The following is an 18,086-nucleotide window of genomic DNA, read 5'->3' as shown; positions in this document are numbered from 1 at the left end:
GAGGGAAAGACACCACACAGCTGTTTAAGGGTTGCTGTGGCATGTACTTGGGAAAACTTGTATCACATCAACAGCTTCACCCCCTGGTGTCATCAGTGCCAATGTGCTCTGTGCTGTCCAAACTGAAGTGCTTTTGGGCACTTACTGAAACAAGATTTGAAGTCTGTGGCTTTCAGTGCTTCATGCTTTTCAGTGCTTGCACGCTTTAACTCAGGTGTTGCTGAGAGCCTTGCATTTGCAGGTTTAAGCCTGCCTTACAGGTTGCAGCTTTCCACTCACATACCCTGAGGCTGCCCCGTGGCAGCACTTTCGTTTGCAGCCTTGCACTGCTACAGCTTTGCACTGGTGCAGAGATTCTTAAATCACAATCCCAGAGAAAGTGATTCTTTCCTCCATCTAAATTCCTCTGTTTCTCCTCTATTTCCTCACCCTGTTGGGCCTTGTAATTTCAGTTTCTAACTATGTACTATGATTACCACTACAAACACCACCTGGGAACTTTCAGACTCTTGACTCTCTACTAGAAGAAACAAGACAAAAAATGAATCACAGTCATTTTAATATATGTTAAATATTACCAAATAACAGGCGAGTGCAAGGCTTAGCATTTAGGCACTTTCTGTTCTCTAGTTTGCTATATCAGCCCCTCTAATCCATCCATTATTTCTTCTTCTCCTTCACCTACTACTCATTATGAATTATTGTGTATTTCACCTCTTTAGGAATGATGGATATTGAAGGTCTAAAAAAATATTGAGAGGCACACTGACAGGTACATTTAGATGGGTAAATTCATCTACTTCCTCAAAGCAGAAAGGCACAAAGGAGTAATTAAAGCAGAAGACATAATGGCAACAAGTGCTGCACTGTGGTGTGCTACTAGGAGGTGCAAGAAAAGATCTCTGTATTTCAGTATGGATTAGGACTTTGGAAGTTGGTTGATGGCTTCTATACAATTTCATTTTCTATGGTATATTTTAAGATAGGCAAATTATCTCCTTTTTGTGGCAATGACCTTCCCAGACTGGTTGATACCTCTTATGAAAAACAACCAAATAATCAGAAAACTCTTGCTCCCTTGGAAAGCTTGGGTGTGCTCATTTTTCTTAGACTGTCCTCAGACTTGTTACCTCAAATTTTAACACTTTGCTCCAAAAGATATTGCCAAGGAAAACAGCAGAGAGTGAAGGTTTCACTTGGATGGTTACTGAGTTATTCCTTTTTTATTTTTATTTATTTATTTTTTAAACTGACTGCAAGAGGGGAAAGACAACGGAAAGGAAAATCTGTTATTCCTCCTCTCCTGGGAATGTCGCCAAGGGAAGCTGTGCTCCGAGGGTCAGGAGACTTAAATTACCAAGGTTAAAGGCTACTTTCAACAACCTCACACCAGGGCCCGTGCCTGCACTTCGTACTTTATACTCTTCCTTCCATTTATAGAAGACTCCCTGGGAGTAGCCTTATCCTCTGATCTCCCCAAAGTCACTAGTCTCTAGATGGGGACTCCATATATCAGAGGCATCTCCTTGTTTTCCTCCCAGGGTCCTGCTGTTTTGGTCTTTCAATCCATTTTTTGGAAACACACACAAACATGTTCCGTCTAACCTCTCAGCAAGCTGCCTTGCTGGAAAGCCCAGAAAGCCTCTCTAAAATGTCTTTTAACAAGTTTCACAAGGATGCAAAATTACCTAAAATGATTATGTAGACGGTCAGATGTAGCTGTCCATGACAGGCACCTGGAACTAACATGAAAATGCCTCAAGGTAGGGAAAGCAAATTTGAGAGTAAAGCTTCTCTTGGAGAGCAATTGACCGTGCACGTTCCCACTGCGTGAGAACCACATTTGTGAAAAGCAGCATCTTGGCAGGCGACCCCTTGATGTGCAGAAATTTGCAAATCATTTCAGTCTAAGCAATTTTCCAGCCTTAGCAGAGAGTGCTAAGGCTGCAATTCTACCCCTGATAATCACATGGACCAAATTCTAAAGCAAAGTGGAATTTCAGTACAGAGCATTGTGGGCTAAAATGCTTAACAGAAACAGCATTTAATTAAACTACCCAAAATTTCTGTAGCTGAAGTAAATCAACTTTTGTTACGTTGTAAGCCTAAGAACAGGATTATGAGAAACTGTAAACAAGGATTAAGCAACTGGATGATGTGTAATAAAGACATCAGAACAGCAATGTCTCTTCTTCCATCCCTGCCCTCCCCACCAAATATAAAGTTAACCAGATGAGTCTACACAGGCCTCCTTTACATCCCTAATTGGTTAAGAAAGAAAAGCTAGAACTAAAACGTAAATATATCTTTTAAACTTCAATACTTCCTATAGGTAGCTCAGCCACTAAGATTTTAAACTCTCCTCAGAAGACAACAATAATTGGTCGTTTAGATAGACTTAAGCCTAACATGGGAAAGCCTCTGTTTTAATTCTGGTACTGAGATCAAAATGAAATCATCAGACCACAATAATGTAAAACAGAGCATGTTCTTATTCCTAACTAAAATCAATGCTAAAAAAGTAAGTATTCCTGGTTTCAAATAGCATAACTTACTCTTCGTATCTTTCTAGGATTTAGAAACAATTAGGAAAAAGATATTAATTACATAAACTGTATGTTACCGTTCGCTACACAGCAGAGTGCACTTTCTTGCAAACAGAAACACCAGAGCTAATTCTAGCTGTTGGTATGAATTTGACTCATCAAGTCATTTGAAAAATTCTGGCTCTCTGCACAAACTTTGCTGCATGTGACAAATATAATCTCATCGCCGCACTCACATGGTTGTCTGATGAGAGAATTTGTCTATTTTCATCAAACTAATACTAAAATATCAATAGAAAGTACCACCCCCTTGAGATGCCTAACTGAAAAAATGGCAATTTAAATAGTTTTGCATTAACTTTAGAAATTAAGCTTCTCAGAAGAGCAACAGAGCTGCGGATTTCAATTGTGCGGGAATACAATGGAATAATGGAATGAAAACTGCTTATCCACAGTGCAAATGGAGTTACAGCTTTTTTTTTTTTTTTTTTTTTTTTTTTTTCTTTTGCATGAGATGATAAGGTTTCACTGGAGTTCAAAGACTTTTGTAGCACAGTAAACAGGGAGAAAAACTGACCCGGTGTTTCTAAAAGCCTGAATAACTCTTTTTCCATCTTGGATTTCTGGGGTCTTGAAACCTTTTATAAGACATACTTTCCCTGCCCACTCCCTACTCATTTCTAATGGTCTTCCCACAAAACGCTACCTACTGCCTCCTATTTCTTTTTCTTTCTATTTAACTGTTTTCCAAATTTTTAGCCAATGGTAACATTATGAAAGATAAGTGACTAATGATCAATTTTTAAAAGATTATAGAGCTTAAATCTTTGAGACAGGACATAGTAGTATGTGGTATGTAATTTTATCTGCGAGACATCCATTTTCTATCATTAAACTACACTATATAAAAGAAAAAAAGCACACTGTAAGAGCAGTTATTTCCGTCAAACAAAATACTCAAGGATTTTTAAGGAGAGAAAAAAAAGCACAAAATCACATGCTATAACGCTCTAACCACTCAGGAAAAACAAAACCAAGCCCCTTTAGAATACTGTTTTAGTTACAGAGTTGTATTTGTAGGATGCCTGAGCACATACAGGCACTAACTTCCTAATGATTAGCACAGTTGCACTGGCTTGGGTGCAGAGTCACAAAATAAATGCAAAATGCAGCAAATTAACAGAGGAATATTTTTACCTCTAAAAAATATGTTTAATGGATGTTTTGCCTGAGGAGCTCATTTTGATGGCTTCTCAGGAGATGAGATGCCAGGAACCACAGAAGATATTGTCCCAAATGTTCCCATGCCACAGGTCTGCATATACAGCTGGGTGGCAGACCCACATTTAGTCACAGGCTTGGCCCAATCCAGCTGGCTGTCTGCAGAATCTGCCCACAAAAGAAGAGGCCCTAAATATGTCCAAGGTGAAAAACAGACTAAGAAATATTTTAAAAGGTGAAAAAAAAAAAGAAGTAATATTATGAGATTTTTTTTTACTACAGCCGATTGATCACTATATTAATTTATTCCAGTTTAGAGATATATTGAGACAATGGCTAAATGTTGCAAGAACAGAGCGGGGAAAACTTCCTTCCAGGAATACTAATACCAGAGCATGCCATTCAAGTTACAATTGGCAATAATTGCCAGTCTCAGCTCCGTAGCATTTTAATTTACTTGCAGCAAAATGAGAGTCAGATAGGTTAAAAAAAAAAAAAAAATCCTACTTTTAAGAAACATCAAAGAAATTGCTTCCAGTCTAATCTTTACAATTGACTATTCACAGCATAAACACAGAGCACTGAGGAGGGCACTGAAAGGAAATAGTTTTCAGAGGGGTGACTTAATCATGACAGCCACGACATACCTGCATGCTTTTTTTTTTTCCCCACTGTCTGCAGAACTGACACACATATTCATATGAATAACTTCGTTAACCCCTGTCTCAAATATCAATATTAATGGAAAACATGCTACAAAAACCTATTCTTTTGGGATACCATAAACCTTTCAGAAGAAAAAAAAAATGCACATAAAGAGGATAAAGATGAATAATTATTTTGTTAACATCATGTTTTCCTATTACATCTAACACACAAGAACTCAGATTCCAACTCAATGTTATTTCATAAAGAGCTCTGGGATACTGCTGCTTGGAGTTTGCAAAGCTGTTGATTGCTAGGTAATGCTGATTTCCTTGAAAAGTTACACTCTTCCTTTTGCCAGATAACAGTCCGGATACAGATAACAACCCCCAAACTGCTCCTACCTATGCCGTCAGAAAAGCCATACTGAGGAGTAAAGGGGGGATATATCATCATTAACGCGTCCCTCACATGTCCCAGTGACTACCCAGGTAAATACAGGTAGAGCCAGAAGGAAATTCCTGATTTCTTTTTGGTGTCCCTCACTTGCCTTTTTATAGCAGGGGATGGGGACAGATTTCACATTCTTACAGCACCACCGCATTCAATCTTCTTCAGGTAATTACTCCGGCTTTCTAGATTTTGACCTAAGGCTCTTCCATACCACTCCAGGAGGAATAAAAAGTAATAATAATGATAATAATAATAGTAATAATAATAATGAAAAGGTCTTGGAGTGCTTGAAAACAGCCTCAAATTCAGTCATAACCACAGAGAATTACTACCCAAATGTTTACTAAGCCAAGGAACCAGATAAATCACACAGTGTATCTAAATGGAATAAAATTACTAATAAATAAAAATTTTACAGCACAGATGGCAATGGAAACAGATATCACTGTGAATGGTCTCCTTTTAAAACTGATTTAAAACTGAACATAAATGATGGCAATGTTATATTTTAAGGGCAAGGGTAGGTTAAATAATTTATATATTAAATAGCTGAAATAGCTGAGACTAAGCAAAAAAGGGGTAGCCTGGACAGGAATACATGTTCTCCATGTTTTTTTTAAAACATTTTTATTGCTGTCTGCAGCAGAGTGGTATATGATGTGTCATGATTTTATGATGCTTTCTCTCAAAGTTAAAATGTTTATTTTTTTCATAACTTCATTTATTTGTTTTCCTATAGTGAGGCTTACCAAGGGTTTTATATAAAAAAGCATGGGCATGTGACTCCTGAAAACTCACTGGAGTGGATTGCCATGGTTTCCCTTTGTGCTCTGGCAGCATACAGCCACGATCGTAATTACAGCCTTGCTTCCAACCATAAACCTGAAGAACTAAACCATGTGCTTCTACATAACAATAAAGAATTCTAAACTTATTATAAAAAGTAAATGAGTGTGAAACCCCAAAGGTCTTCAGGGAGCTCTGAGCTATGTATTTCTCCTGTACTCCTGTTATCCTTTCTATTTGCCCACAAAGATGAATGCCAGCATATTAACACACTCATCTAATGAGATGCCTGCATTTTCACACAGCTGCTTAGACATCAGAATTTCTGCAATGTGCAAACTCATATTAAAGCTCATCGTTAGGTTCATATTTTTTCCATCATATCCCATCCACACACAGGCAGGGAGAGAAAATAAAAATAAATATAAGACAAAATTTTCAGAGACTCAACACTGAAAAGGCCAGAAACTTAACTGAAAACTTTAGAACATGCCTTATGGTAAAAAAAAAAAAATGATTATTGGCAAATACAAAACAACACTGAGAACAAACTTCCATATTGGTTAATATTTAAATTTCCTATCCCCTCTGTTGAAAACACACAAGAGTATTTTAATTGAGTGACAAAAACGGAAACTTTCACAACTACTTAATCGGTGATATGAAGGAATACTCTAAAATATCACTGATATATTAAACTTGTATGCCCACCTGAGACCACAATTACAAATCTGTACCCTGACAACAGTTTTAAAACACAAACACACATACAAAATTTATTTCAGAATACTTATAGTGGGGAAACAAACTTTGCTGACGTACTGATGCTTCCAAACAGTCCGGACTTCAGTTAATTTAAACTTAAATGTGTATTGCCTGATGGAGCTTTTTTTCCCCCCTGGTTACATGATTGTTAAAAATTGGGAAGAATCAATTGCAAATAAATTAAAATTTCATAGAATGCTACTTCAAATTAAGTTTGGGAATAAGAAAGATACTGTCTCCCAAAAATTTGTGAGCTAGCACTGTACTTTGACTAATGCTTATGTGCAAGACTTTCGTTCCTTATCATCTACCCCATTCTCCCATTCTCTTTCTTACACTTTGTTTTTGCAAACAAAATAAATTAATTAAACAAATAAATAAAGGAATAGGCCTCTTTTGGAGAGTTTTGCTGTAAGGTTACATTTAGCAGGGTGTTGTGGGAATTTTATGTTGCCACTTTGGATGCTACTCCAGCATGCAGAAGACTCTTCTGTTTTGGACTTTCAAACCTAATATTTTCCAAAAGACTAAGTTCAATAATAAATCTTACAACGTTGCAACTATTACATAGCATTAATTGCTAATGAATCCTGATTTAATATTTAGAGAATGGAACTGAGAAGGAAACTGGAGGAACTCCTTGGGTAACGTAATTATCTTGCAGTCAACATATAACCAGATAAAGTTGTCTGAAAGCACAATACTAATCATTTGTGTTACAATCTTACCAAGTAGTACCTACAAGCTCTACCCTGTTGCCTGACATACTGTTTCATTCACAGGAAAAGGTTAACCTTCACTGAACATATTATCTCTTAGTCCTGTACATTTATTAGGGTTACAGAGGGAATGTTTGCTTTGAAGCTGGCCGTCATCTCAGTAAAGCTGCATTAAGTCATTCAAATTAAATATTAGTAATACTGCACAGAGGTTAGAAAGATAAAGGGTTTGGGGTAGAATTTCAGGAGGGAAATGGGATTATGTTTGTGCAGTAAAATCTTTCCAAAATTGTTTGTGATTTTCAAAATATTTCTGGCCTCAGTTGTGCAGAAATTAAATCCACTCAGTACTGAAAGCATCTGAACTTGATCTGACATGCCACTACTGGTCTAGCAAATTCAGAAACATTTTTCATTTATTCCTTGTAGTGCATTCAATTACAGAGATACTATCATTTTGAATATTTTCCTGCCATAAAGACTTCCCCTCAGGGATTACAGAAGGAAGCCTATTAAAATGTTTCCCCTTTCTTTCAAGAGACAGAAAAAGAAAAATGAAAAGATGAATAAAACAAGAGCTCAAGCTTCACACAGAACTCGGTCTAAGAGAGTGATCAGGTGGAATAAGATTTTTGAATATCTATATGGCCCCATGCACATTGTCTTTTTTAACCTTTGAAGCCTGGATAAAATTGGACGGTTTTTCATACTTGACCAATACTTTCAGATATCCAACACCTTGACTGAACTGCTGGTTTCTCAGGATTCCCAAACTTGTCCTCTGCCCACATGGGTATCAGCTCCTGAGCAGATGTGTGTTGAGCTGACCCTTCGGAGCCCTCTTGAACCCTCTATGCAAGAGCCACCACCCAGATTGCTTGTACTCACACAGCAATGCTGCCTTGTTGGACATGTGCCCAAGCTGCTGCTTGTGCAAAATATAAGTACATTTGTGCAGGGGATCTGATGTTTCCCAGAAATATGAGGTTGCTGTTGCATATATGCTGTAGAGCTGATCCACGCATCTACAAATGTACCTCACAGATGAGTCCCAAATGTGCTGGATCCACTGCATGTAAGCGGGGCTTTCCTGTACAATGCACACAGAAACAAGAGAGTCCTAAAATTGATTTACAAGCATGGACAGCAGCAAGCCATTGCTTGAAGGAGAAAGAGTGCAGGGAGCTTTAATTACAAGGTGGCTTCCTCTACAGCATGAGAGCAGTGAAGGACTGAAGAGCTGCTCCTAATGGGACCCAGCACTGTGCTGCTTCTGATTCCCCTCCAGAGAACACTGGCCCCAGGTCAAAAACATGCATGCAAGCTGGCCATAAACCTGTTTAAATAGGTAACAGCAGCTACAATTACAGGTCACGAAGTTTCAAGAAAAGGGTTCTTTCAGTAAGCAGCAAAAAAACATGAGCGTTTGAAGCACGAGAAGAAGATATGACCATCTGCTACTTCAGAATCAGTGGTTAAAATCAATTTTCCAAGGAATTATGGCTAGATAAGAAAGTCAACCTCTAACTACTACTGGTATGAAAGAAATTCAACCCACCTGGACCCATGCTGAAGTGACTCAAAGGTTCAGAAGATGGGATAAAAAAAACAGAGGAAAAGAAAAGCAGAGAAGAAAGATTTTTCAAGCAATTTCAAAATTCTGATACATCTTTGTAAAGGGGACAACCTCATGGCTGGATGTGGCGACTATGAACTTCAATACTCTGAAATAGGTCCTCAAACTGCTAATTTGAGATGAAATCATGATGGAATTAAAGGTTGCTGATAGCAAGGACCTGTCCTGACTTTATCTCAGATTGTCTGAGGTTGTGTAATCTCGGATTGCTAGTCCCTAGCACCCCGGAACATTTGTATCATGTAAGTGGCCAAAAGAAGCAACTCTCAGAGGGGTTGGGTACTTCCAGTTCCTTATACTGGATCTTTATATTGGAGATTTTATATTGGAGACCACAGTAATCCACAGCTGCTAATTCTCAGTCAGCATTAGGTTCCCAAACTGAGCATACTCTGGTCTCTCTATGAAATATTTTAAATAACCCAAATATCAGCCCAGGAATTTTACTAGAAGTTTTCTAAAGATTATATTGTTTAAAAGGGAGAGAATCTTAAAACAACAGACATAGGCTATAGATAGAACTTCCTTATATGGCAAGGCAGACTCAGAGCCTACAATGATTTGCAAACCGTATCTGTAAATATTAATACATTTTGACATTGAGTACTGTATATCATACATTTTAAGTGCTTTTTGGTGTGTGGAAGTTTACAGCAAAATGATGTGCTTCTACATATGGCTGGGACCTTGTTCTGCAGTCGGCTTCATTATGCCAACCAAATATTAAAGTCTTTTAAAATTCCTTCAACCATAACAGCACTTATTCCATCAGTTCTTTTGCATCCTGCTGTTACTGACTCTGTTATCTTTCTTCATAATTTCTTCAAATGCCCAGGCAGAAAATAGTTATGAAGACTTCCCAACACAACATCAGAACAAAATTCATAAGCGTCACTCAAAATGAAATATTGAAGCCTCTTAAATATCATATGTGAAATTAAAAAAGAATAAGCAAGTTTATGGATGTGCATGCTAGGAAGAGTATACAAATGTTTTTCCAATTGGCCTGCTAGCTCCATCTACCCAGCAGTTAGACATGGTTAAAACACAGTCAAAATAGCATGAGAACAGAACAAAATCATGAAAACAGCTAAAATATCTGCATAATTCATTATCTTCTGTGCTTTGGCAATACTCCAGCACATGCTTCCATCCTCAGCTGCTGACAAACTCCATAAAATCTTAAATTTGTACCCCAGGGTACCTTGATTTACCCAAATAAGATTCAGGCCATTTTTGAACCTTTGGTATATACTCTGTTTTTCATTTTCTTTAACTGAATTTTCTGCAGCACTCAGAAAATGTGAAAACACAAAAGAAGGCCTCAAGGATCATATCAGCCAATAAAATCTTGTTTTGTAATGCACATACTATTTCCTTACATGTATGTTGTTACCTTGAATCTAAGCTACTTGTCTATCTATCAAGCAAGAATACATTCTGGGGAAGACCAGGTTGCCGTAGTAACCTGAGTCCAGTTGTACAGACTTCAGAAAGACTGAATAATTTTATCTTTCTGAAGTGCCACCCATCATCGTGCCATTGTACTCATGTATCTTACACATAAAATAGATTCCTAACATCAACCCCCCCACATATACTTCAAGCTCTGCTTGTGCTCTGGGTTATAGAAGACACTGCTTGCAAGAGCTTTTTCTTCTTCATTCCTTTCTTTAAATATAAAGATGCTGTAGTTGCTATTGTGATCCCTGCAGCTGATATCCATTAAAGACTTACTCATGAAGCTTTTTGGCTGGAGAGGAGCTACTGACATCACTGCAGAACTAAAACAACTGCTCCAGCTGTGTCATGCATAATGATTAATCTTGTTCAGGATCCCTGCTAGTTATCTAAAATTGAGTTTAATACACGGTATTGTTAGAATGTTATGCTTTGCAGGATGAGGGAATTAAATTAGTACTTTTTTTCAGAGAAATCTATGAGAAAGGATAGGGACAACACCAGCCCAACATGCTTATTGTGGTGAGTAGCTTTCGGCCACACAAGTTCCAGACGTGAACTGTACGTAGTGTGTTATTAAACTGTAACAATTGGAAGTTCTGGAGAAAGGAGTCTAATGATACCCAACAGAACAAATTTAGTTCCATGAGAATACATTTAATTAACCCTTAATCATTTGCACCTTTATGACACTGGAAATACTTCTAGGATTTGATTTACAAAATTATTATGCCATTAATAAGAGAAAGATATTATTGACATACCAAATACAATTTAATTACTCCCTTGATTCTTCCAGAGGCATAGGGAAGCTTGCCATTTTCTGACACTATTTTTAATATTGAAAAAGAGAAAAGACCTTTGTGTATGCCAGAATGTTACATAGTCGCTTCTACCTGAGATATAAGCACAAATATAACAATTTATTCTGCCAACCTAAAATGTCCCTTTTTGGCTTTCTCTGCCATGTCTCACACTTGAAGCTTCCCTTATTCCTGCTGATTATAAAAATTCTTACATGTAAGAGCTTCTCCAGTCATTGTCAAACTTTTTTTTTAACGGTACAGTTTCTAATTTGTTTCAGAAATATGGAAATTCCTTGACACCAAACTATTTAGGTACAGATAGTTCAACAAGCTAGCTACTCCAGAATTTCTATGTATTCTATTATTCTAAAACTTTTTTTTTCATACTGTAAAGAAGAGTTTGCTTGTTAGCTTTCATAATTAATAAAAATGGAAAATATCTTAAAAGCCAAAATGTACATAGAACAAAATACATACTACACACTCCCTACATGAAATGAGGGTGGAGGGTGGGAGTGGGAGAGGGGAATCCCATCAGATACAAGCTGCTAAAGTATGAAAAGCTTGCAAAAATACTGTCATCTCTACATAACACTCCTTTCCTTAGTGCTGTCTAGAGCACTCCCAAGCAGCATCTTAAGAGCCCCCAGCCTGATAAGCTTCTAACGTGGCCTACCCTCATGAGGATTTCAACATGAAGCGAATGAGCTACAGCACACAGGTGGCATCTCCTGCTCTCTTGGCTCTTTAGAGAGATTTCTAACTCTCCTAAAACTCCCAAATCCTGCATTTTCAAAACCATATGTATGAAATCCTACTTCCTTTGACGTTTATACCAATTAGGTCACTGATGTTCGTCCCCAAAAATTCCAGTTATTCATTACAGACAGACCTTGGATAAGATAAGGCAAACAAATTGAGATTTCTTCAATTAGTTCATTCTAGTAGTCTTCCCTGAATTGTAATTTTGTGTGCAGCTATCTTTATTTCTCTTGTGTACTGTGAGCCTCCATGGCAAAATAATCATGTGAGGTATTTAGACTGGTATGTTATCAAGGACAGATTTTTTTAATTTTCAGCTACGGAGTCAGAAATCAAATCAGTTTTAAGGTACTCATGGGAATATTCTATCCTTTCTCTTCATGCCAGGTTATATGTTTACTGGTAGCTAGCAACTGCAAAGTCTTAATCTGCAGCCTTTTAAATACATATATACACATGCAGCCCTAACAAAAGTAGCAATAAAACTGACACTATATTCTGAATGGCAGAAGGTCAAAAAGACGCAATAATCAGAACCGTATTAAGGTAAATCAATCAAAAAATGTGAAAAATATATGTGGTAAAAGGATCTAAACCATCATTTTGGTAGTTCTGGACTAATAATATAAACAGAAAACGTATGATTATCATCCTCTGATTTACATTCCCAGAGAAGAAAAGTTGACAGAAAAAAAATGTCTACTTCAATGCAAACATAATATAATAGTTCAGAGGTCAGTAATAAGTTATTGATGATGACAAAATAAAAAAGAAATAGAATAAATATTCCCTTCTTTTAATCATACGCACTAGTAACATTAACTCTCATTGATAAAGCTCACAAACCTTGGGAAAGCCAGGTCTATGCTACTGTTTGCAACACTAAATCAGGTGCTTATCTGGGTCAACGTATAACCTCAGTATTACCTAATGCAACCTCCAAACACTACACTGAAGGGAAAACTTATAGCCTGGATTCCTGGATCAGATCCCATTCACCTGTGTGTGTTGAGTTTAAGAGTTCCTTAACCTGATCCTCCTCTGCCAAGGCTAAGTCTTCCTTGTTCCAAACCTTCCCACGGGTCTCAGGGGCCTGGGACTGTCGAAAGCAATTCTTACTAATAAAGACCAAGGTAAAATAGGCCTTAAGTACCTCATCCTTTTCCATGTCCTTCATTAGCAGGTCCCCTGGCCCCCTTCTGTGTGTTCACTAGTACTCCTCTTGCTGCTGGTAGAGGCCTTTATTGCCCTTCAATCAGATGGAATACCATGGTTTTGACTTTCCTAACTCATGTTTTCATGCTCAGAGGGTGTCTTTACATTTCCCCTGGATCATCTCTCCCTGCTTCAACCTCTGTACATTTCCTTTTTATGTTCTCCTTTAAGTCCCCGCTAAGTCCCCGCTGGATCATCTCTCCCTGCTTCAACCTCTGTACATTTCCTTTTTATGTTTTCCTTTAAGTCTCCGCTAAAGACCAGGGTCTATGAAGGTGAGGTTGTCACCAGTTGCCTGAAAAAAAAGCTTCATTTACACCTGCTTCCTGATCAGACAGTTTGTAGTAGACAGCCATCCACACCAGTCTGCCCCCTAATCCTGACCCCAAACACTCTCAGCTGGCTCCTCATCTACCTCCAGGCAGAGCTCCACACATCTGCACTGCCCTTGCACAGGAAGAACAACTCTACCTCCCCATCATCCCAGTTCTTCCTGAAGAACTTCTATCCATCCACACTTGAGTGAACTACTTGGCTACATCCCTGTGTTTCTGGAGAGGCCAAGGCACTGAACTGCATGTAGCCCTCAATTCCTCCCATTTGAGCCCCATTTCTGCACAGGCACTTCCACAACCCTTCCTTGAACTCCCTGTCCAGTCTCCAGTTCTGTGTAAATTCTGTGTAAGTTCTGACACAACAAGTATTATTAACATCTAAATTCATTTAAAGTAAAATCTAACCATTACAACAGAAATCACCTTAGCTGAAAGGCAACATCTTTATAACACAATCAAACTTCAGAAAATTAATACACATTCAGTGAACCGGTTTTGTAACAGTGACACAGTTCTCCATTTAAAGAAGGCAGCTTGATTCTTTTCTTAGCAGAAGAAGAGTTCAAAATAAAATAGGAGAACTTTTTAAGAAAGTTCTTCACTCACAGCAGTTGAGAATGTCAAACTCATAGTCAGATTCGGTGTGGTGAAGCTCTAACCCCTTAGAAAGGAATTATAATGGAAGTGTTGACACAGTGTTAGCTATACCATCACAAGTGCAACTCCAATATATTATTCCTTTATGGTAACAGACACTGCTGAAGCTGCCCTGTAATTTGGCACAGAACAATTCTATACTAATGTAATGTGACAATGTTATTATGTCTGCTATTTTCTACGCCATAATAGTTGTATTTGTTTCCACAAACATGACATTACACTCACTAATATAGTTATACTTAAAGATCGTGCTAGTAAAAACAGATGTAAACTTACAGAAAGCAGAACCTCTCCTATAGATTTGTTTTGCCAGAATCATTTCCAACCCTGCTCTTATGAAAAGACTGAATACCCTGGGAGGACAGCTTTGACTACATATCCTGCTGTTAGAAATAGTTAGGATGTTCATGATGCATTTTCTCAGAGGAGTTGCAGCAGCCATCCATTTGTAAGAACAGCCATTAACTGTCCTTTCTGTACAGTCTTCTATATAATTCTGTTTTGTCGGAACAATTGATACCAGCCTGCTTTACACTTACCAATACAGTACTTCCTTTCTATCACATCTAAAGAGCACTGTTGCCCTGCATCTCCAAGCGTCGTATCATCCCAAAAGAAAAAAAATAATCTGTGTGTCATCTTGGGGTCAAAACTTGTCTGTCTTGCTTCTCTTTCAGTAAATAGGAAACCTCACCAAATACTTCCACCTGTGCCATTGTGGACACTTCGAGCTGACAGGCACTCCATACTCATTGTAGTGGACCACTGAGATTTAAAACTAATTGAAACCTTTAATTAAAACTGTGGGTATTCCTGAATAAGCTGTGAAGCTGTAGTGCTATTCTTGCCAGACAGGTCATTTTATTTGGGAATACATTTCCTAAGCTAGGGTAAATACAATCTCTCTCTTTCTAGGATCAGGGAAGAAAGAATCTGCTTCACAGGCTCCCTATTCTGAAGGATTTTTTTTTTTTTTTTTAAGTTCATTTCAAGCTCTGCTCATTTTCACCTGAAATAATATAGTGAAAGGTATAAGAGTAATAATTTGCTTTTATAGAAAAGATTAAAGAAATTTCTTACATAATATATCAGTAGAAAGTATTATCACTCTTTTCAGAAAACCTTTTTCATTATTTCCTCCAAACTGTCTTTTGGAAATTAAAGAATGATGCATGTGGAACATTTATATTGTAAAGCCTAGGAATGATATGCATGCCAAATCTTTGTGCAACGAGTTCACTTTGGGAGACATGCTGAAAATATCAGCTTAAATACAGTAAGGTCATTTGTGCAAGTTTATGTAAATAGCAGAAGGAACAAAACTGGAAGGAGGAGTTGGTATACCAGATGGTTATGCTGCCATTCAGAGGGACCTCAACAAGCTGGAGAAATGAATTGACAGGAATCTCATGAAATTCAAAGGGAAATGCAGGGCACTTGCACCTGATGAGAAGCAACTCTGTGCACCAGTACTTGGGCTGGCAAGCTGGAAAGCAGCTTGGCAGGAAAGGACCTGGTGGTCCTGATGGACAAGGCTCTGCTCTCGGAGAAATTCAAAAACTACCCACACAACGTCCTCAGCAACCTGCTCTTGCTGATCTTGCTTTGATCAGAAGGCATGGACTACACAATCTCCAAAAGCCCCTTTCATCCTCAACCCTTCTGAGATGTTATTAAATCTGTGCTATGGTAACTAGCAGTTTCAGGGGCAAAACAGTTCTGGGGAAAGATGCCATTCTCTGTAAGATGTATTTTAGCTGTTTCTCTTACCATCACTGACATTTACTTTTGGGGGTAATATTTTAATCGTACATTCTCAAATTTTTGCTACTCTAAAACCCACCCATGAGACTTTGATGTCTTGAATACTCCATTTGACTTGCATTCACATGGAAAATGAGTCAAAGGTTTGTCTACGCAACAACAATGCTTTAGATTTCAGCTTGTGTAAATCAGCATAGATCCATGATTTTCAACAAACACGCTAACATAGACGGCTGAGAAATACACTTAAAATTATTCTTAAGTGCACTGTGTTTTTCAGCAACAAGATGTTATTCTAAAACCGTCACTAAGACCTTTCTTGATATGAAAGGAATTCAGCTTACTTAAGTGTTACAAAAGTTTTCCTTGTGTTTAACCTATGTAAGTTACTAAAAACTGTAACACTTCACCATTTCTCTTTTCATTATGCTCTTTCCAAACACATCAGAGAGAAGTTTAAACACATCTAGATGATACTGAAATTACTATATCCTTTTCCTTTGTGCATCCTCTTATGAAGAATCTCCCTCAGAGCGATCTCACTGCAGATCTTTTAAATCTGAACCAACCTGCAGAGTCGAGATAGGCATTAGCCAAATGCCTATTTACCAGGCTCAACATTTTATCAGGAAACTTTCATATCTAAGATAAATTTACATTTTGTGTTTTGTGATAGAACACCATTAAGAAATTGACTTGTTTGGGCAAAAGTTAAGCCTTTTTGGTGACTATGCACTAAAGATACTCTCTCACTCATTAGAAACGGTTACATGGAACATTTTCTAATTGTGTACAAGGTAGACAACAAATGTGCAAATGAGCTTTCACAGACTGCTAAATACAAGTTTATGACTTTAATTTATAAATAGCTGGCAGTTGAAGAAATAATTCACTGAATATTCCAGATCCATACACCAGTCACTTGTAAAATGAGTTTATAAACAGAGATTCTCCTTTGCCAAATGTGAGTGATATAGAGGTTTTTCTTCATTTTCAGTTACTCTCAGAAAAACTTGGATTTACTCAAAGTTCCCAAAGGAACAGAGATAATCATGTAAAAAGCAACAAAGAAGTTTTCTCCTGGAGTAGACTGTGGACTGAATTCTTTAAGAATATATGCTTAGCAGCATGATCAATCACATATATTGTTGGCAAGGACAAACGCATACGCATAAAATAAAACCCAAACTAGCTCTAATTATCTAAAGATTTTTTTCTTTCTGATGTCATCAGCTCTTTTCTACCATGCCAGCAACTGCCGGGAAAGAGATTGAGACAAGCCCATTAACAGCTTTTCTAACATGGTCACAAAAGGTGGAACTTCCTTGAGAATAATTATTTTAGTGTTTGAATATATTTTATTTTCTAGTCTTTGGCTAGATATAACTTGAACCAAAAGCTGTTCAGATGATAACCGTTATGCTGATCTTTAAAGTTTGTCCAAGAAGGTACAAGTCTACAGCTTGCTATAGACTGGAGAATGAGAACCCGACAAAAATCCCAAATGTTTGACTAGACAGCTACCTACACTTCCTACCACCAGATATTCACTCAGTTAAATGCATACAAGCGACCACAGAAATAAAAACACCAAGACTAAAAAGGAACTCACTCCTTACATTGATACAAAAATATTTAAGTTATAGTTATCTCAAAAGTGCCGAGCTAAAAGAAAACTCACTATTTCAGTTGAATCAGTTACCACAGACCATTATGCAACTCTTGCATTATTTTTCCGCTTTCACTTCAGCATTATTCTATTTAGGTAAATAAGGATGAGAATAAAATGAGATTATGACATCGGTGAATCAGGTCCCATATTTATGACACATTTCATAACCCTTCCTGAAAGACCAGATGGTTGGTGTATGCTATGTAGCTTTATTGAGATGAAAATTTAAAAAAGCAAATTACTTGGACTGCCTTTGTTATTGGCTTGCTTGGCGTGTCACCTAAAGAAATCTACAAAGGGAGATAATGAGCCTTGTCAACTGCCTCACAGTAATTATAGCCCTCATGATATAATGCTACAAAATTACAGTATAGCTTAAGATAATACAATGTAAAAGGTTTTCAATTAGAAAAGAATATTTGTAACATTTACGCAAGAAGAAACCGACTCAAGCAGGTACCTCTCACTACGTTAGACTTGCAATCAAGCATAACAAAACCAAGTTCTGCCAGCGCCAGATACTGCATATTGTCCAAAATTTATACTGTGCATTTTAGCTATGTCCTTCCCACAATCCTTACGGATTATCACAAGGTTTGACAGTTCATTTAAGCATTAAAATAATATAAACCTTCAGGCA

General features: G+C 37.5%; 1 protein-coding gene across 6 annotated transcripts in view; it reads right to left on the bottom strand.

Annotated features, from left to right (window-relative positions):
* NRXN1 (neurexin 1) overlaps positions 1-18,086 on the bottom strand; it is a 592,551-nt gene that overhangs the window by 287,013 nt on the left and 287,452 nt on the right. The gene's annotated exons all lie outside the window — the stretch shown is intronic.

Source organism: Nothoprocta perdicaria, unplaced genomic scaffold, assembly GCF_003342845.1.
Source record: "Nothoprocta perdicaria isolate Ctin4 unplaced genomic scaffold, notPer1 scaffold_51, whole genome shotgun sequence".
In the NCBI taxonomy this organism is placed as follows: Eukaryota; Metazoa; Chordata; class Aves; order Tinamiformes; family Tinamidae; genus Nothoprocta; species Nothoprocta perdicaria.
Note: the sequence above shows the minus strand (reverse complement) of the source record. Positions and strands in the feature narration are given on the sequence as shown.